Below are 22,557 nucleotides of genomic sequence, written 5' to 3'. Positions count from 1 at the left end.
CCCAGGGGCCACAGCGCTTTCCTGAACAGCGCAGCGTGGGGCCAGGGCAGGCGTGCAGGGAGTGCGCACCGCTGCCCCCCCAACTCCCTGTCCTAAGCCCTCTGTCTGCACCTCCCACCCCTCCTGCACCCCACCCCCTGCCCTGAGCCCCCTCTCGCACTCGGCACCCCTCCTGCACGCCAACCCCCTTCCGAGCTCCCTCATATGCCCTGCACCCCTCCTGTGCCCCAATCCCTTGCCCTGAGCCCCTTCCAGCACACCACACCCCCTCCCACATCCCATACTCCCTCCTGCACCCCAACCCCCGCCCCGGCCCTGCATACAATTTCCCCACCCAGATGTGGCCCTCGGCCCAAAAAGTTTGCCCACCCCTGTCTTAGACTCATATTCTGTAAAGCCAGAAGGGACCATCATGATCATCTAGTCTGACCTGCACATTGCAGGCCACAGAGCCCCACCCACCCACTCCTGTAATAGACCCATAACCTCTGGCTGAATTACTGAAGTCCTTAAATCATGATTTAAAGACTTCAAGTTACAGAGAATCCATCATTTACGCTAGGTTAAACCTGCAAGTGACGTGTGCCGCATGCTGCAAAGGAAGGCACAAAAAAAAAGGTTCTCTGCCAATCTGATCCAGGAGAAAATTCCTTCCCAATCCCAAATATGGTGATCAGCTGGACTTTGAACATTTCAGTAAGACCAACCAGCCAGACACCTGAAAAAGAGTGTCCCATCACCAGCCGTTGGGAATATTTGCTCCCAGCACTCGCAGATCGGCTACATGCCATTGTAGGCAGTTCTCATCAGACCATTCCCTCCATTAACTTATCGAGCTCAGTCTTGAAGCCAGTTAGGGTCTTTTTGCCCCACTACTCCCCTTGGAAGGCTGTTCCAGAACTTCGCTCCTCTAATGGTTAGAAACCTTTATCCAATTTCAAGCCTAAACTTGTTGATGGCCAGTTTATGTCCATTTGTTCTTGTGTCAACATTGACACTTAAATAACTCCTCTTCCTCCCTGATATTTATTTCTCTGATGTATTTATAGAGAGCAATCATATCTCTCATCAGCCTTCTTTTGGTTAGGCTAAACAACCCAAGCTCTTTAAGGTCTCCTCTCATAAGTCAGGTTTTCCATTCCTTGGATCATCCTAGTAGCTCTCCTCTGTACCTATTCCAGTCTGAATTCATCGTTCTTAAACATGGGAGACCAGAATTGCACACACTCTTCCAGACAAGAAATATGAGGCCTACCCTCCCTGCTTGCAGCTGAATTTTGTGTCCATATCATTTAATTAACTGTAGGTGCAAGTTACACTACTTATACCAGCAGATTTGCAACTGCAATAGCTATATTGAGTCACAGTTACTCAGATTTTCACCAACAGTGAGTTGCAGGCACAAATTTTGTGGGGGTAAATATACATGCAAATATGGAAGTAGGGCAAAATATCTGTGTTGCCACATTATCTGTGTTGCTCTCACAATTCTATTACAATTCTCCTGATATTTTGTGTTTTCTTAAAGGCTCAGCTCCTGGAGTCAGGTGATTACATCAGGATCTAAGGTTTTTTAAACTATATTTGAAGAGACAAGCTTGAAAAATGTGACCTGAGTTCATTTTTCAGATGGGGGGACTGAGGCACAGAGAGACTAAGTGACTTGCCCAGAGTAACACATGATGTCTGTGGCAAAGCAGGAAATGGGGTTCAGATCTCCTGTATCCCAGGCTCATGTCTTAACTACTGGATTTGATAATGTCATGCTGATGAATAATCCCCAAGTTGATGTTCATCAATAAGCAATTAAAAGAGGTTATGAATATCAGCAAAGAAATTTGGCAGGTTTGGGGTTTCTCCAATTATTCTAGTCAAGTGAGAGTCTTTTGAGAGTCCTATAGGCCATACAAAGGTCATACTGAAGGGAATCAGGGGACAGGAGGACTGTCCCATTTGTTAAAATAAGTAATTAGTTCAATACACACAAGATGAGAAGAGCGTAAAAGGGTCAAATCCAGAGTCTAGAACTTAGCCTGAGTAGCTGGGCTGGGCAACTGGCAGAGGCACAAGGAAGGGGAAGAAATAATCCCCCACTCCCTAGGTCACAGAGCTGCATTGGAGCCACTCCACAGAGGAGATGACTGCAGTCTATGTGACAGTAACCTCTGCAGGTCGTTATGAGAAGGGAAAATTCACATAACAGTGGTTCTTCCAGACCTGATCTGTCCCATCTGCTACTTACAATCTGCCATGCAGGTTGCTTGCACAGAGAGGGACCCCATGCTGAGTGGAGTGTACACCCTATATGCCCCCCACTGCCAACATAAAGCCCCTTAGGTGGCTGACCTCCATTGGTTCTGCTGCCAGGAGGCTCTTCGCACAGAAGAGAGGGCTGATTTTCCTCCAGGATGGGCTACGAAGACTTGTGCAACTACATTCTGTAAAATTCCCCTGCCATTGGTTTCACCCAGGAGCAAATTCTATATTTCCCAAATAATCATCTTAACAATGAACCACCATGTGTCTCCTGGACTAATATGTGAGAATGGAGCTTTGATGATAGAATTTGAAATGTTTACTTCAGAAAATGTACATTACATCTCACAAAGGAGTGGGGAGAGGAAGACATTACAGTGAAATGATTTATACTGAAGCTTACAGCAGCTCTGGACATAAAGCAAATGGTGAATTCAAGAGTACATATGTTTTCGACAAATCACTGAAATAACTCCATGTAAAGATGTTTGAGTTGCTGTTAAAAATAATACAGTCAAGCAAAATACAACCAAATAGGAGGCTACAGAGTAGGAAGAAGCTCTCAGCAACTTTTCTGCTAGCAGATAAAGACAGTCTTTCAAATGATTTACATCAAACAGAAGCAAGAGTACTGAGAACTAGAGAAATGACAACAGGCTGCTTTTCCTGTATTTGATTGCACTGCCTAGCAATGATGAACAAAAGTATATTGAACCACCAAGTTACCCTGCTGCAGCTTGCTCAGTGTGCTGAAGACTCTAATTCTGAATCTGATTTTTAAAGAAATACAAGGGCTTTGAGTCAGTCCCTTAAATGTATAAACTTCTCTCTCCTCAGGATTTTTAAGGAAAGAAAGTAACAAAAGTTAATGGTCTGCCAGGTGTGCACCACAGGGAGTTTATTTCACGGAAATTTGAATTTATGGGAACTTTCCTCATCACCCCCATTTTTTTCTTGTTTGTCCCATGTTGCTCTTTGCTTGTTTTCTCTGGGTTGTTGACCGGTGCCAGAACCACCACACTGGGACCATATCAATGTTGTTCATCTCTGCAGTAGTGCAGGATGTTTAACTTTCTCTTCATGCTTTTTTATTTCCTCCTCACTAAGGCACAGCCAGAAGGAGTAATAAAATGATCCAGAGACTAACTGATAATTGCTTTGGCAATTCTTGATCTGATCAAAGAGAAAGTGAATCAAATTGGGAGTTCTCGAGCAGAGCCAAAAGAGGAGGAAAAACAATGGAATAGCAGTGGTTTAAGCTCCATGAAATAATATACTGCACCTTTTGTGGTATGAAAATAGTTAGGTTGTGGATGCAAACACACATATATAGGTTGGCTGCTGTCTACTTAAAAGGGAAAAATAAACTGAAATTGGAGCCTCCTTCAGGGCTTGAGCATAAGGTAAAAAAAAATGCAGTGTGAGAAATCTGAATTTAGGAGCAGGGAGGTGCAAAGGATTGGGATGGGCAAATTTGGTTGAAATAAAGCAAAAATTCACCCACCAATTTATTTTTTCAATCTCAAAATTTTCACTTTACTATTTAAAAATTGTTTTTCATTTTCACGTAGCTCTGAGTTTCCGGACTCCATGCAGGATCAGAAATGGAAGTGCTGAAATACCTGCTTCTTGCAGCCTTTCTGCCCTGAGCTGAGAAAGGATATAAATTAAAGAGAACAACTGCTCTTGCAAGATTTCCAGCCCAGTTTTCCACTCTGTGGGTCTGATTATGATCAGCATAAATCAGAAGAAACTCAAAGGAGGTCTCTGATATTGTACTGGTATAAAACTGCTATAAGTAAGAGAAGGATTAAGCTGAAGTTAGACTAGATCAGATAAAGTTTAGGCAGGTACTTGGACTGAAAATTTCCATCTTTTGAAATCCCCCAGTCATTACTGGTTATTTTAACTCTCTGCTCCCTGCTTCCTGCTGGACCAAGAGCTCTTTACAGAATAGATGCATTTTTACATACAGGTGTGTGTATGCATATGCACACTCACTCATATACATGCTCATTCTGTCTCACGTTCTCAGCTGACCTGGAAAGAGCATAAAGACAGCTTCATATGAATGGGGGGAAAGTGCACCCAGAATAAACGTCACTAAAAGGCCATGAAAAGTTCAGGATCAGACATAAGAAAGGAGAAGACACATGCATACTCATCGCCTGAGCAGAAAGTCCCAACGTACAGAACAAAAATAACACCTCTTGAACAGAGCAGACATTTCTAAAGGGGACAGTAAGCTTTGCTTTGTGCTGTCTAAAAGAACACCAGTCAATAGCCAGAAGAGATGTCTCTAATAGCTCTATTGTGACCTCCATTTTACAGAAGGACAACCGTGAAAACTTTGCTTGGGAAGATGGGCACTAATGCACTAGAAGTAGGATGTAATACATCACAGAGGCATTTGCCTTACCCAGAAAAAATGCTCTGCCATTATCTTTTCCAGTAAAGTATGCACAGACAGATCATCAATGATATTAATTTCCTTAGACAAGGAACAGTATGATGGAAATGTCTTCAGAACACAGCCAGAGTTTAGGACAGAGTTTAAAACAGCCTCAAACATAAGGCTATGACAAGCTTTTAGGGTCTTTAACAAAATATATTGGTTGTTTTGACATCTGTCCAGAGTTTCAGAATAAGCAACTTCAGACTTTCAGTCCTTGGTTACAACTATGCAGCTGTCAAACAGCCCTGTTTAGTGGCATTCTTTCTCGTGAGCTTTGCCTGCAGGACTGAGAAAGATGGTGGTCCAAGTGTATAGGAATAAGGACCAAGGAGATAGCAAGAGTCTAGCCTCATAGTTCCTGGCCAAATACACAAAGGACTCTCCCTTTGTGCTCCCCTCTGGCAGCATGGAAGTACAATTATTGGCTAGCTAATGGTTGTGTTCTTTGCCTCAAGAGGGGTCCAGGTGCACACGTGGGAGTTAGAGTTGCTTTAAGCAGCATTAATTTTCCATAAATCTTACTAGGGAACATAAGCAGTTTCAGTAGGACAATGTGCTGCTTAGTGTGACTGTTTCCCTGGCTACTCTTACCTACTGTTCAGATTCCCATTTTCTAGATACACAGATCTTTGTGGATGGGATATAAGCAGCCATCTGGTGGGGAGGGATAATACAGTATAACAACCTTTCCCCTTTCACAGCTCCACCCTGTCTTTACCCGCACACCTATCTTCTATTTTTTTCACTGTGACCCACAGGCCATTACCAAGAAAGTAAATCACTTTGAGATCCTCCAGGACAAAAGCTCCTCTACAAATGGAAAAATGTTACATTGTTTTTTTATGAATTGTCACTAAGGCCTGGTCTACACTAGGACTTTAATTCGAATTTAGCAGCGTTAATTCGAAATAACCGCTCAACCGTCCACACCAGGAAGCCATTTAATTCGAACTAGAGGGCTCTTTAGTTCGAATTTGGTACTCCACCCCGGCAGGTGGAGTAACGCTAAATTCGACATGGCTAGCTCGAATTAGGCTAGGTGTGGATGCAAAACGAACTTAGTAGCTCCGGGAGCTATCCCACAGTGCACCACTCTGTTGACGCTCTGGACAGCAGTCCAAGCTTGGATTCTCTGACCAGCCACACAGGAAATGACCCAGGAAAATTTGAATTCATTTTCCTGTCTGGGCACTTTGAATCTGACGTCCTGGCTGGACATCGGGGCGAGCTCCGCAGCACCTGCAACGATGCAGAGCTCTCCAGCAGAGGAGTTCATGTTATCTGTGAATAGAAAGGGGGACCCAGCATAGACTGACTGGGAACTCTTCGATCTGATCGGTGTGTGGGGCGAGGAGTCTGTGCTTTCGGAGCTGCGCTCCAAAACAGGGAATGCGAAGACCTACGAGAAGGTCTCCAAAGCCATGAGAGACAGAGGATACAGGCGGGATGCAACGCAGCGCCGTGTGAAAATCAAGGACCCCAGACAAGGCTACCAAAAAATCAAAGCGGCAAACGGACGCTACGGAGCCTGCCACCAGTGCCCCACCAGTGACCGTGGACTCTGACGATGGGACAGTGTCGACGGCCAGTTCCTTGGTGATGTTCGCGGATGGGGAAGATGAGGAAGGGTTTGTGGAGGACGAGGCAGGCGAGAGCGCTTACAACGCTGGTTTCCCCGACAGCCAGGATCTATTCATCACCGTCACGGAGATCCCCCAACAACCCTCCCCGGCCATTAACCCGGACCCTGAATCAGGGGAAGGAGCAGTCGGTAAGTGCTGTAACCATGTTAACTTTTATTCTTAATATAACAGGAATCTTAACTGTGTGAAAAGGAGGGCTCTCTAGATATGGGGATAGAACAGAAATCATCCTTGGAGATCTCCACGAAGCTCTCCTTGCATTAATCGAAAAGCATCAGCAGGAGGTTCCTGGGGAGAGCTGCCTTATTGGGTGCTCCGTGGTAGCACAGTTTTCCGCGCGAGGCTTTCATGAGGAACTCAGGGAGCATTGCCTCCCCGAGCACGGCTGCATCGGGCCCTGGTTCGTGCTAGCTTTCACGCAGCATGCGATCTCTATCTCCTTCAGTGACCCTCCTCAGGGTGATCTCGCTCAGAGACTCCTGCATCTAATTAGGGTAATTACTGTAATTTTACGCCTGGTCCAAAGTATTTTTAAGAAATCTACGGACAGACGGCATAGCACAGACTCAGCACGCAGCTGCGTGACGAGCATAACGGAAAGCCAAAGAATATAATGGACGCTCATGGAGGGAGGGGGGAATGAGGATGCAAGGTATCCCACAGTTCCTGCTGTCTCCGAAAAGTATTTGCATTCTTGGATGAGCTCCAAATGCTTCTAGGGTCAAACACAGTGTCTGCAGTGGGTCAGGGCATAGTTCGGCAATTTGCGCACACACCCCACCCACCACCAGAAGTGAAAACAATCCTCTGTTGACTCTTTTACATGTCACCCTATCTTTACTGAATGCTGCAGATAGACGCGATGGTGAAGCACTCAACACCAACATCCTTGCTCCCCCCACGCTATGGATGGCTGATGGTACAAAATGATGGAAATCCATCCTCATCATCAGCCTATTGGCACATGGGGCAGTGCAAAAGGGCTGGTAACCATGCCGACTAGCATCAGTAAGGTCGATCAAGGGCGCCTGTCCCTAATTTTTGATGGCAGATGGTGCAATATGGCTGGTAACCGTCCTCATCATTGCAACAGGGGGCTGAGCTCCATCAGCCCCCACCCTTCATTGTAAATAAAAGATTCAATTGCCCCTGGACTAGCAGAGGGATGATGGGCTCCTTCATCCACACTCCTTAATGTCCTGCCTGGACTATCATTGCAGCTGGAGGCTTCCTTCCACTCATTTCTCACAAACAAGTCACTGTGTCTTATTCCTGCATTCTTTATTACTTCATCACACAAGTGTTGGGACAATGGTATGGTAGCCCAGGAAGGCTGGGGTAAGAACGGAATGAACAGGTGGTGTTGTTGCAGGAGCACCCCCTGTGAATAGCATACAGATCATAATTTCTGCAGGATCTGACACAGAGCAGCTGTGCTCTCTGGTTCTATGATACAGTGGTTATCTAGTACACTTGCCTATATTCTAGGCAGGACTGATTCTATTTTTAGATACCAAAAAGGAGGGATTGACTCAGGGAGTCATTCCCAATTTTGGCTTTTGCGCCCCTGGCTAAGAGCAGCCAGGGGCACTTATGACAGCAGCAAATGGTACAAAAGGACTGGTAGCCATGATCATCTTAGTTCCAGTTTATGGAAGGGTTTGGATGGTGCAATATGGCTGGTAACCATCTCTGCTGTCATGCAAAAGCAAAAGCATGCTGCTGTGTAGCGCTGCTGGCCCGCCTCTGTCAGCGGCATCTAGTACACATACGGTGACAAACACAAAAGGCAAAACAGTGTCCATGGTTGCCACGCTATGGCGTATGCCAGGGCAATTCTGGGAAAACGGGCTTGAAATGATTGTCTGCCGTTGCTTTCCCGGAGGAAGGAATGACTGGCGACATTTACCCAGAATCCACCGCGAAAATGATTTCTGCCCCAGCAGGCACAGGGGTCTCAACCCAGAATTCACAGAGACAGCCTAGACTCAGTTAATTGTTCGCAAAAATGTATCTTTGCAAGGAATTCACTCCCTGTTTCCCATCTCACAGCTTCCACTGTCTCCAGACCTGCCACAGCATCCCCCTCGCAGAGGCTGGCGAAGATTAGGCGGCGAAAGAAAAAGACAAGGGACAAGATGTTCGAGGAACGTATGGGCTGCTACCTAGCAGAGGCGGACCAGCAGAGCCAGTGGAGGGAGACCGTCTCTCTGTGCCAGCGCTCACACAGCGAACGGGAGGAGAGGTGGCATGAGGAAGACAAGCAGGCGACTGAAACAATGCTTGGACTAGTGAGGGAGCAAACGGACACGCTCAGGCGCCTTGTGGATGTTCTGCAGGACCGCAGGAGGACAGAGCCCCCCTGCAGTGTATCTGCAACCGCCCTCCCCCACCACAAAGTCCCATACCCCCCTCACCGAAAATAATCAGGAGGAGGGGCGGCCGGGGACGTGAATACTGTCACTGCACCACAGCACAGTGCTCAAGTACCCAAAAGCTCTCAGACCCTACTTTTGCCGAAGTCCTTCACTTCCAGACTCACAGTAGTCCCAATCCCAGTCCCATCCCCTAACTGTCTACTTAATTAATAAAAATGCTTTGCTGTTAATTACTGTTTCCGTTATGTTTTTTCAAAGAAGACTGTGTTCGAATGGGGGGCGTGGGGAAGGGGGTGGTTAATTGCATAGGACAGTCACCTTTCCCAGGGTACAGACACGGGGGCAGGATCAGCAGCGGGTCACACACACGGTGCAGTCAGTAGGCAACCTGGTCGGTTTTAGGAGGTGGTTTCCAGGATCTGTGTGGGCGGGGGAGATGTGACTTTGCAGCGGGGGAGGGCGGTTACAGATCTTATACAGCGGTCCTTGTCCTGGACTGCTGAGTCACGCAGCTGAGGAATCTGTATCCGTCCTCCTCCACCACAAGGTCACATATCCGCCCGCACACAGAATTCCATAAAGAGGGATGGCAGGCTCCGTTGAAAGAAGCCTTCCGGCACTGCGGACCCTCTAGGAGCAGGAGCCTGTCATTCCTTGAGTTTAGAGGCGGTCTTTACATCACCGCACACCCTACCCAGCACAGCCTGCGTCCCAGTTTCAAGCCTTTCACGAAAAGTCATGAATAAAGAAACCTTTGTTAAGTAATAATGGGACATGTATTTTATTTTTACACGTGTGCTGGAAGTGGGGGTAACGGGGTGAACGGGGTATGTAACCGAAGAGGAGAGTCAACAGTAACTGGGTAAAGAAACAGGGGCAGGTTCAGCTTCTCTGTAAAGAAACTGAACAGTCACAGGTCACGCTGCTCGCTGCTCGCTGGTATTTGAAGAGTTCCTTGTCGCTGTCCCAGGCGCCTGTATAGGGCTTCATGAGCAAGTGCATTAGCGGGCAGGCTGGGTCCCCGAGGATGACTATAGGCATCTGCACATCCACAACAGTTATTTCGTGGTCCGGGAAGAAACTACCTTCCTGCAGGCGTCTGAGCAGCCCACAGTTCCTGAAAACACACGCATCATGAACCTTGCCCGGCCACCCGACGTTGATGTTTGTAAAACGTCCCCTATGGTCCCCCAGTGCTTGCAGCACCATTGAAAAGTAGCCCAATTTCTCAGCAGCTGACTGTAGAAGACGTGGACGATAAAGTGCGAGGAGGAGAAAACGGCGATGATCGCAGCGGGCTCCGTGCTTGCAGTGCTGTGGCGTCTGCGCTGTCACTGACCAGAAAAGTGCACAAACAGATTGCCCGCAGGCGCTTTCACGGAGGGAGGGAGGGAGGTTGTGATTGACGGTTCAATGACGACACTTACCCAAAACCACCCTCGACACATTTCTCCCCCCAGCAGGCATTGGGGGCTCTACCCAGCATTCCAATGGGCAGCGGGGACTGCGGGAACTGTGGGATAGCTTCCCACAGTGCACCGCTTCCAAAGTCGACGCTGGCCCCGTGAATGTGGACTCAGAAATTCGAATTAGTGTATTTAGTATGGATACACAAATTCGACTTCATAAGGTCGAATCCACAAATTCAAACTAAGTTGATTCGAAATAGTCTTGTAGTGTAGACAAGGCCTCAGAAAGTCATGTAAAGCCTGAATTTTTACATAAAATCATTTCACTTACTATGAACTCATCCAAAGATTTGTTAAGTATGAAAATGTGAATTACGCAAAATGCCCTGAATAGATGTGAAATTATGTTGATGAAGCAAGCTACCTTAGCAATGACCTTTCTTGTATTTCAAAGCAAGTACAATTATTCTCCAATTCGAATGATGCTAAGAGATATGTCTCTTAATGTGATCAAGTGCTTTCATCCCAGACAACAAACAGCTGAATAGTTAAGTACAAAGGAAATACTCATGTTAGCATTTATTTCATTCTGTCTGTAACAAGTGTGTGAGATTAATGAAATTTCAATTCAAAATGTAAATATTCCAGGTAATATCTTCAGATGGTGTAAATTAGCATAGCTCCATTGAAGTAACTGGATCTATACCCGTTTATACCAGCTGAGGATCTGGTTCCATTTTTATATTCATGGACGGGTGGGGTTCAGTGCAGCTGGACAAGGAGAAATTTCACTCTACTTGCAATTGCAATGTTGTAAAAGAATTAATGATACAGAGTTGATGAGTTGTTAATTTGTATTCATTTGTATCCTTCAGAAGACATGTATAATCTTTGACAGTCATTTGTTTAAGCAATCCACATAATTGCAATTTTAATATGGTTTTTCTTTTAATATGCGTTAACCCATAAAATCTGTCATTTTGACCATGACCAAGCCATGAAATTGGCCTGTGGGGGTTTTTTCCTAATTAACATGGGTTTCTAAGAGAATCTGTTTTTTCTCATTTCTGGATGTCTTCTGAAGGTCTGAAAGGCACAAAATCATCCTCAAATGGTTTTGTCCATAGTGCTGTAGACACTGGCATTTCTGATTCCAAACATCCCAGCCTAGCGATATCTATTCAGATGTTTTAGGTATCCTCAAATCTCAGAGAACATAAGTCACAATCTTCTAGCTCTCTTCCATGCTTTCAGTCATCTTGCAATTTGTGAGGTGTTCACTCATTTTCTTAAATGAAAACACACAAATGATTTCACCTCTGCCTTTACTGACACTAATGAATTCTACAGGGCATTTGAGATAACTATCAGATCTGCAGGTTATTTAGAAGAGGTAAACCAGAGTATTGCATAAATTAGCATGGTTATTATTATGCTGAATGAAAGTGAATTTTGTTTCAATACACAGAGCAAAACATACTTTCAGACTAAAATGACTTATTTTAAAATTAAGGAAAACAGAAAGAAGAAAGAACAAAAGTAAAGTCTCCATGAGAGTAGACTGTTACAGGAACATTGGTATTGCTGTACTGAATCAGAACAGAGGTGCATCAGGTCCCATATCCTATGTCCAATAGTAATCAGTAGCAGATACCTCAGAGGATGGAGCAAAAACCCAGCAGTGGGCAAATGTGGAGCAATCTCCTCACTACAAACACATACACATAGGACTAATCCTGATCTCTGACAGTTAGAAATTTGCTTTAGTCTAAGGTTTAATATCCCTTCCAAAATGTTTATTGTCATTGATTATGATAACTCTGGATATTCTTGATATCCATATTCAATCCCTTTTTTATTCTGCTAAGTTCTGGGCCTCAGTAACTTCCTGTAGCAATGAGTTCCACAACTTAATTACACATTCTGTGGGAAAGTATTTCCTCTTATTAGTTCTGAATTTCCTGCTTTTCAGTTTCTTAGGTTTTTTGTATTTGTGTTTACACTAGAAACTGCAGCTACTCTGAGACCCAATGACTGCTGAACTCTGCATACTAGGGAGAATTCTTAGGAATGGGACAATACAAAAAACAAAAGGCATTATAGTTCTAATAACACAGACTTGCCAAGACTTACTGATTTGGAAGGATGTGTCCTCATATTTGGATTAGTTTTACAACATTTATTAAAATACCTTACATTAAATTTTAAATAGTTTGCTGTGAGACATTTAAAGTTACATTTTAACCCATTCTTTCAAATTGTAACATCTTGATAGCCCTCTGCTTGGGAGTACCTACCCATTATAGTTAAGTTGTCAAAACAGTTTCACTAATCATTCCTATTTTCACAGCTTCAGGGTTCTAAAATATTCATTTCTGAGAAGAAATATTCCTTATTTGGAGTGAAATCCTGACCTCACTGAAGACAGCAGGGCCAGGATTTCACCCCTTGCCTCTGTGACATTTTTTTGCAATAGGTTTAAGCACAAAACCCTTCAGCCATTTTGAAGTTCAGCAAAAATGAAATAAACCCACATTTTTTGCTAACCATTCTTTTTCAGAAAGCGCTATGGCAAAAAATGTCTGCAGTTAGTTCACAAGGGGGAATAAGATCCTGCCTCAACACTACCTTTGTTATCATCATGGCCTCCTTAGATAACCACTCAGACTGTGGAGCTGCCACTTTCCCCAGTGCAAGTGGGTTGGGAGGGATGAAGCTGAGCCAGTACGGCAGGAGGGTAGAATTCTGCTACTGTTAATGGTCAGTTTCTTCCCTGGGCTCCTTCTGGGCTGGCATAGCATTTAATGTGTAGTCCTACCCTGGTAAGTGATTTGATGAAAATGTCTCCATGACCCTCCAGGTTTAGTATCTATCATACTTGTTCACTTCTGAAGTAAAAAAGATGTTTTTTTCTAACTCCAGACCTCCATATTTAATCTAGGACCAGAAAGTGAAACCTTTCTGACCCATGCATCATCACCAGGAATAAGAATTCTGCAGGCCACATTCTGCTCTTGATTACACCTGTGCAACTCCATTGTCTTTTATGTGTTATTATTTTTTAAATTATTACTATGCCCTCAGTTACATTCTTGTGAACCCAGTGTCTTCACTTTCTGATTTCAGTAATACTTGCACAGCCCTAATGACTTCAACAAAGCACAGAGCTGGGGAATATTCTTTAAAATAAAACCCATTAACAGAATTTTCTCAAACTTCTAAAAAGATTTGAGGTTTCTTTATTTGGGCAAAGGTCTGGACTATTCTTTCATTAATGTATCTGGCTCACTCCTCATTCACTTAGCAACTCACTGACTGAGAGCCAGATTGTTTGTCAGTATTTTATCTCAGTTAAAAATAAGACATATTATAAAGTAAATGCTATGATGCAATATTACTGGCAGCTATGTCATCTATTTACCAGAGTCAAATTTTTTCTTTTTAATTTACTTCATGACATATGTAATTTCATAAGATGATGCTAGTTTTACTGCCATGTATCATGAGATATCCATGTGTTAGGGTACTACACAAATGATTTTTTTACATTAAGACATTGTACAGCACCATAAAACTCAGTGACAGCTGATCACAAGACCTTAGATTCTCATAACACCTGACATGTGGTGCTTACACCAGGGGATAATCCAATTGTAAACAGTGACTCACTGTTAACAACTACAGGAAACAGGATTAACAATTCATGATTTCAGAGTAAGCCCATTTCATTTTGACCAGCAAAGAGAAGGATTAAGGATATATGAATCAGGTTTTTATGATTTCCCAGAGCTAAAAATGTTGGAAGAAGTTTTGACAGTTCAAATCAGGGAAGAAGAGCATACAGCCAGGCAGGGGTTGAATTGATTTGGTAGAGCTGTTATAACCTACCAGCAGTTTTGTCAATACTGGCAATAATGGCTTCTCTAGCTCTAATTTCCAAGGGCACTGTTTCCTAAAGTGAGGGATGCATCATTCCTGGGGGAGAGAAACATTAGGAACTACTTGTGGGAGTCCTGGATAAGTTGTCAATTATTCTCCAGAGCCTCAGGTTTCATTTATTTAAAACAAAACATAGGTTTTTAGCTGCTAAGGTTGTGAAAGAAAACTTCCAATCATTAAGTGAGTGTAACAATGGGCAGACATCTGCCTGAATTTGAAGAAAGCCTGAAACAATAACTCTGGGACATTAATTGCCCCCATTCATTTCTAGGGGTGGTAACTCAGATATCAGCTTTGATACTTTAGATGTCACTATTTAACTGCTCCTTAAAGGAAGGAAGTATGATTATGAAGATTTATGCCAGTGTTTCCCAAAATGGGGGAGAGGGACATGAAGGACTAACTAGAGATACACAGAAGATGTATACATTTAGATGCATAGACCATTAACCACACTTGATTGGCTGTAGGAAAACATGATTGTTTTCCTTTTCCTGAAAGAGAGCTCAGCTTTCAAAAGTTTGTGAAACTCTGCCCTAGAGATCCCCAGCCAGTGACAGAGTAGAGGTAAGCACCCTCTAAGAAGCCGGAGAGGGGACCTAACTGAAAACTGAAACGATCTCAGATCTGATCCCAGCATATGGGCAGCAGTGAGGAGAAGGAAGTAGTGGTGAGTAAAAAAATCTCATGCTCAACACCATTTCTTGTATACTCAGAAGGGCAGTAAGGGGGTCCAGGCATTCCCAGTTCCAGGACCCCATCCTTGTGTACAGGCAGAAGTGGGATGATGGAACCAAAGGCTTGACCAGAAAGATCCTGTGTCCAGGATTCCATCACAGTGGCATGTAGGAGTCACAAGACATGGATACAAGCAAGAAGAGGAGAAAAGGCTGGCTCCTCCCATGCTTAGGAGCCTACATGGACAGTTAGCATGGGAAGACACTGAACTGCCTACAGTGTTAGCATAGGTAACTAGAGGAAGCTGCTCTAGTCAGCAGAAAGAGGAGATCTGGGAAGTAGGGAGAGAGTAATGGGAGAACCAAGTTAGAGAGGTTTCTGAAGGGGAACCATATGACAAATTCCAGGAAAGGTGAGACAAACCTTCCTGCCCCGGTCAGTAGAGCAGGTGAAATATAGAGCAAAGAAGATTGCACCCCCTCTCCAAGAATGGCAGAATTACAGTTTTGGCATATGCACCCCAGGAGCTACAGCGTGTATTCTTCCTGAGAGCTTCAGCTACAACACACACCTTCTGCACCCACTCCAGTTAACAGGACAAAATTTTGCCCTCTATTACTGCTAGTCATTTTTTGATCTATTAACATTTCTTTTTAACACCGATGAAAAGAAACTATAAAACAAAGGACTGAAATCCAGCAAATAGAATCAACTAAACTCCACTGTTTCAGTTAAAACATTGTATGTCATGTGTAGTGCACATCTGGACTCCAGAGGGAAATGGATAATCAGAAGAATATCTTTCAATGTCTATTCTCTGTAAAGATTTACTGAGTAGTCTCTAATGCACACTGACAGCTCCTGCATAAAAATCACACAAATGTAAAGATCAGTATATCAGGTTACAAATAATAATAATACTATTTAAAAATCTTCTTTGGAGTCAGCTAAAATAAATGAGAAAAGATAGTTTTATAATCAATATCTTTTAGTGTTTGTTCTAAATTGTTCATTTGTGAAGGTCAATGTAGTAAAAGAAAAGGGTTTTTTTAAGATTACAAAGATACAAGAAAAGTGTCCGTTAATTGATAGGAGTTTGTAAAGCGACCCAGTTATGGAATGAGCTAATTACCATAGTTCAGGTAGAAAATACTGCTAATAGCTGCTCTTAGCCCTGTGAAGTACACATGGTCACACAGGCTTCCTCATCTTGCCATAAATAAACTGCTTACTGGCCTCTTTGCCAGTACATTAGTGGCACACCTACTGAACACTGACCACTAAGAATTTTTTTATCATATCTGGGGAATTTTTAAGACTAAATCTTAGGGCCATAACATCAGAAAAGCCTCCCACGTTGCAGGAACATCTAAATGCAGCTGAAAAAATGGAAATGCAGTTACTTGTACCCAGAGCTGAACTTACAAATCTACATCCACAAATCCGGTAGTTAGACTGATTTTAAAATGGCTAATTTCAGGCACAATTAATTGGATCTGTTATATTGGAGGCCAGGATAAGGCTCATTTAAGGATCTGAGTCTCGGTATTAACATAAGACTAAATGCTGTAAACTGGAAATAAGAGAAAGCTGTGGATTTTGCTTACTGATCTTTTTTCAGGAACAATGGAATATTTTTGTGAGCATTCTTACTGCCTGCAATTTGATATGTATTGTCAAACATCAGGAATTTGTCTTCATTTCACAAATTTCATAATCATTTTTCTCTAAGGCCATTTTCTAAATATAAAGTGTCCCATTTTTTCAAAGTCAAAAAGCAATTTCCAATCTCAAAAACTGCCATTAGCTTTTGACAAGTCACCAAGAAAAACAAGTGCCAGATCGTCAGCAAATATACATTGGCATACCTCCATGGAAGTCAATAGGGCAAATCAGATCATGAGAGCTGACGATCTGGCCCTTGTCCCTTCCCCCAAAGCCAAAAAGTAATTGTTTCATTTCAGGTGCAAAAATGTTTTGTATAGGTCTGTAGACAACCTTTCTTTTTAATCTCTGTGAGGCCATGTCAATTTAAAAAGGCCATTACTGAAGAGAGAGATTCAGACCATGGTAACTGTCCCACTCTACTTGGCACTGCTGATGCCTCAGCTAGACTACTTTGTCCAGTTCTGGGCACCACAAGATGTGGATTGGAGAATCCAGAGAAGAACTACAGAAATAATAAAAGGTTTAGAAAACATGATTTATGAAGAAAGGCTAAAAAAAAACCTGGGCATATCTAGTATTGCAAAAAGAAGACAGGGGGGAGGGACCCAATAACAGCCTTCAAATCCATTAAGACCTGTTAAAAAGAAGACAATGATCAATTGTTCTCCAGGTAGGACAAGAAGTAATGGAGTTAATCTGCATCAAGGAAGATTTAGGTTATACAATAGGAAAAAAATTCTAACTGTGAGGGTAGTTAAGCTCTAGAATAAGCTTCCAATGGATGTTGTGGAATCCCCATCCGTGGAGGTTTTTAAGAACAGATTAGACAAACACCTTTCAGAAGGCTGGACTAGATGACCTCTCAAGGTCCCTTCCAGACCTGCAGTTCTATGATTCTGTGATGACTGCCTACAGCACTAAACACAGGGCAAGAAGACTTGCGTTCTTGTCCTGGTTTTGCCATTGATTCTTATATAAACCTGATGAAGTCACTTGACTTCATGTCATAGTTTCCTCATCTCTAAAATGAGGCTAATACTGTTTAAACTGCTTGAAGAATCTCGGGTGTGTGCACTTACCTAATTTCACACTCAGCTGCAGCAGTTGCATGCATAATCACAGAAACACTTTTGCATGTATATATCTTTTCTGGAATAAACTATAGACTGTTTTTTTCTGGTAGGGATTTTCAAATGCACCTAAGGGAATTAAGCACTCAACTCCCATTGAATTTCAATGGAATTTAGGGACTTTGATCCTGTTACCTGAAGTCAAAGGTAAAGCTCCCATTGACCTCAATGGAGCAGGATGAAGCCTGAGGTCCCTAAAATCCCTAGGCTCTTGAAAATCCCAGCCTAAATTTTAGCCCAACAGGTCTCTCTCTGCAACAAAATAAAATATTTTGTTATATAAATACAAATATGTTTATAAAATTCTACAATTTTCCCCACAGCCTATCACAATAAAGGTATGGTTGAGAAAAATGTGTGAAAAAGTTTAGGGTGGTATCCTGTTTTACCCAACTGTTTTGTTCTTCCTTAGTCATAGAATAGCCCAATGGCATAACAGCCAAGCACTGGGTTGCCATCTGGGAGAGTTAAGATTGGGAGTGATGTTGAGAATCCCTCACTCTCAAGCTGATACAGTCAAGTCTTGTCATAAGAGTAGAACATACCATGCCAAGGATGTCAATCAGCAGCCTCTAACAGCTGATATATAGTGTACAGTGATCCAAAGGGGAGTTATCAAGCCTGGTCTACAATATTTGCTAGAGGTAGGAAAACAAAAGTAGTATGAGACAAGGAAGAGAGAATTAAAAACAAATGATGGTCCTAAAATTATAAACAGAAGAAATACAGAAGGGTTGCATCTAAATGAATCTTTAGATCGTGACCAGGAATGGGAAAGGAAAACCCATATTCTGTGGCCCCCAACCTAAAGAAGATAAATAACAAAACAATATCTTCTCAATGGCAGAAGCCAATTGTTGAAAACAAGCACAGGTTGTGTCTACACTGCTGGTAGCATCAATGGAAACTGTAGTGTGGACAAGCCACAAGCATTTTTACCATGCAGTCATCTAATCATCAGGCCCTGTGTACACAACAGAATCTAGCTGCATTTCTTGTGAATTACAGGTCCAAAAATTCCATTGTAAACAAGACCTAAACTCTAAATGAAGCAGATCTCAAAAAGAAGAGGATCCAAGCTTCCAGCTCTAATCAGAAAGGAACTCTCCTCAATCACATCCCTTCTTTCGTGGGCACCACTTTATTGAATTAGCAATTACTATTCTAGGTCCTCCTACTTCTTCCGTGCAGCTGATATATTCTATGTGCTAGTACCATATCATTTAAAATATGTAATTCAGTGGATGAATCAAGAACTAATGTGGAGTGTATACACCTGGCTTGCCTAATTTAAGATGAACTATATATTAGAATAAAATGGTTATAAATCAAAAGCTATTTCATTTTCTGTGGTAGTGTAAAAGCCAGAGCTGTTTGAATCCATAATTCAGCTGTCATAATCTCTTAGGGATATCATTGACCTTCCTTGGAAATTTCTGTCACATAGAAAAGAATGGTTCTGGAGGAAGAACATTAAATCACACTGCATTACTGACAGCCAGTTACTTGAAGGTAATTTAGCCCACTTTAACAAGTACTTAATGATGAATTGCACTTTTCTATATTCTTATTCTTTACATGTTTAAGTAGCAAAGTTGGTATCTGTGCTATATATGTGTATTAAAATCAATGCAAAAATGCATGCCCCACCATGTTTCACTGAGTACAGTCTCCCAAGAGAACTATTAAGTATTCTCTTGCAGTGCTTCATGCATATATATTCAATCAGTATTGAACTAGATGCACTAATGTTTTCAAGGAACAATAGAGTAACTTAGACCTGTAATTTCTACAGGCACATCTTTAGATGCAGTTAGGAATATAGTTTCCTTTTTTTAAAAAAATCATTAATAAATAGCTTAGGACAAAAAAAGTCATTCAACCAGCTACCTTTCTGAAATGAATTATTCCAGTGATGTGGTGAGTTTCAGTGTTAGAAACAAAGCAAGGAATGGGATGGAATCTAAATATCCAATAGCCATGGATACCCATGTACAGGGTACCATAATCACTGCTAGCAGGAAGGCTGATTACCCAAATGTGGACGTTTGGAACATACAGTAAGTAGTTTAAAATGACTATATGCTTGCCTGAATATGGTCTCATCAATCAGCTCTGATAGAGGATGGACGAGAACAACAAAAACAGAGGACAGTGAAAATGTGTCTATTTCTCCTATCATACCCTTTTGCTCTCAGATAAATGTGGTATGTTCAGCCCTGAAGGAGCATAGTTCATGCACAGATAGTTACCCTTACCTTTTTTGGACTTCAGCTAAAGTATCTGAACCATCTTGGGCTGCAAATGTGAGCCAGAAGTATCCAAAAACAGGATGACTCATTTGAGTTTGGATTGCTTCTTTCCTTTCTGGCTGGAAATATCCCTCTGTAGGTGTCATGCCAGTAGAATGTCACCTGGCCACAGCTGAGGCCAAAAAGGAAATACACACACACATGCAACATAGTGCCCCAGGGATTTCTTGTTTGTTTGTTTGAGGCAGATCCTCTTTAATCACAATAAACAAGAAAAATTAACAACAAAGTACCAGTGCCCAAGCTGAATACAAGTTAGTGACACTTTCAGAAGGAAAAAACCTGCTTCTTGGTGGAAGAGGCAGGAGAAGCTTGTAAGGCCTGTGCTTTGCTAACTAAAGGCTGGATTTGGCCACTTCTCATGGAGTTACTAGAGTTAGCCATCAAACCAGCCCTTTTATTAGCTGAGAGATCACTACCACCTTCATCAGGAGAGAGTCCCTGTCTCAGCTGTACCCTACTATGCCGTCCAAAAATGCTTAATTCTTATTGGGCCTGGGTAGTCCTACTAGGTTGCAGCTAACACCATGTAGGAATGAAAACAAAGTGAGCTGTGTTGTTTCTGCTCTCCACCCGCTTGCAGTTTTTGGCTACACACACACACCAGAACTCCTCAGCAGCTCATATTCCATACATCCAACCATGTTTCCCCCCCACTATGAGGTGGTACACAAGGGAGTAGAGGGACAATAAGCCACAGCCAACTTTGCCCTCTGTCCTGCAAATGGAAAATACCAGGATCAGAGTTCTCCACAGCCATAGAAAAGGGTGACATTTTCATGGGTATTTCTTAAGCAATATTTGAAGTTTAAGAATATGTTTGTTTATTTGCCTATACAGTGAAGTTTTCCTTTTAAAATACTACAAAAGGTGTCCTAGTTGAAAAACCCTATATCAATCTTGCGCCTCGATTTTTCCATTCAAATACTTCAGTCATTCTGGCATTTTCATTTATTCTAATTAAATGCCAAGCTGATAATTCATTCACCATTTCCCTTTGTATTGTCCAGTGCCAGGCTGTTTCTTTTTTAATATAGAAGTACAACAGAAGCTCAACTAACACAAGAAGTTAAGGGGACACTCAGAAACCTTTGCTAATCAAGGTTTCAAATTAGAAGTGCTACAGGAATGAGTTGTCCACAAGCTCCAGTGATGTGAAATTCCTAAACTCTTGTCCTCCACAGGGCTGGGCCTAGAATCAAACCTCATGGGACATATTCCTCCCCTAAAAATTAAGTTTGACTTAACTGGGGTTCAGATAACTGAGGTTTGATTGCATTTCCTCTCAGGATTGAGAAGATGGTCCTTTATGCATATAGGCCTAAGACATTTGCATAATTTGGATAATAACTAAGCCTCTGAAACCAAACTTTTCAGATTTGCCCTGTAAATGTTGAGATGGCTGCACTGCCAGTGCTAGTAATTTTCTGAATCATTTGCTGTGTTTGCAAGGAAAGAAGGGCAGAAACTGGGTTCAATAAATGGGACAAAGATCAAGGAAAGGTCAAGGATGACTAATTTTTATCTTGCTGATTAAACAGCTTTATGCAGAAGTGAGGACCATTGAACCAACATGATTATCGAAGCTCCAGGGGAGGAAAATAGAAGACCATTAAGAGCAAGCTATGGAAAATATGGAGAAAAAGAGGAAATGCCACTCATATGGTAGCTAAATGAGATTTTCTTTCAAAACAAGGTTTTTTAATTGATTATAAAAATCCTTTGAAAAGCTTCCCTGTAGCTTTCTAATTTACTTTTTTGCAAAGTTCAAGCAAAAGGTGAATCAAATTTTGTCTTCAGTATCATTGAATGTAGTTAAATAAATCATCATTCACCAAAGTATCTTTGTAGCATACTTGATGTTTTAGAAGTAAATAAATACAGAAGAGCAGAAAGAAACACTTCAGCATGCAAATATTTTTAGTTAATTTATGTCATTTGGAAAGATGATATCAAAAGAGCTTCTACAAGAGCAAACTTGAAAATTGATTTTGGTAAAAATTGTTTAAAGAATAATCACCATTAACTGTCTATCACTTTTCAGCTAGAAAAAATTTACATAATCTAATTTATTCTCAAAGTAGCCTCAAATGAGATGTCTCCACAAGCACACTGCTAGTTTACGGAATCTCTTACTGTAACTTACTTACTTTGTTCCACTTGACAAGGGTGTTATGGGGATGAAACAAAGAAATCCAGGTTTCTCATTAACCAGACTGTCCCAAAACTAACCGGCCAAATATGGGTAAAGGTTGTCTATATGGCCAGTATTTTCAGAAGGTATGGTATGCATAACTCAGTCCAGATTTTCAGAATCAGTCAACTCCCATTTAGACACCCAAATAAGTGTCTGGATTTGAAAAGAGACCTTAGGTGCTGAGTTCTTTTGAAAATCTTCCCATATAAAATATAGCATTATGGGTAGAATAAAAACCTATATAGAATAGAAATTGCTGGGTGCTGAGCCTTACATGCCTTATTAAATTGACAATGAGCTTTGTTAAAAATCGGGCCCTGATTGTGGATGCTTGGAACTCTGTCCCCGAGATCTTTTGAACATCTGGCCTATATCGTTACATCCTCACTATTATCAGGATGTGTTTCACCCCAGTTCACTCTACTTCTATGCTGAACTTCTTCCCCTCCCCATCTTCCCCCTGTCAGCTTGTCTCATCTTTTCAGAGTATGA

The sequence above is a fragment of the Mauremys mutica genome, chromosome 6 (assembly GCF_020497125.1).
Source record: "Mauremys mutica isolate MM-2020 ecotype Southern chromosome 6, ASM2049712v1, whole genome shotgun sequence".
Lineage (NCBI taxonomy): Eukaryota > Metazoa > Chordata > Testudines > Geoemydidae > Mauremys > Mauremys mutica.
This window is presented reverse-complemented; position numbering follows the sequence as displayed.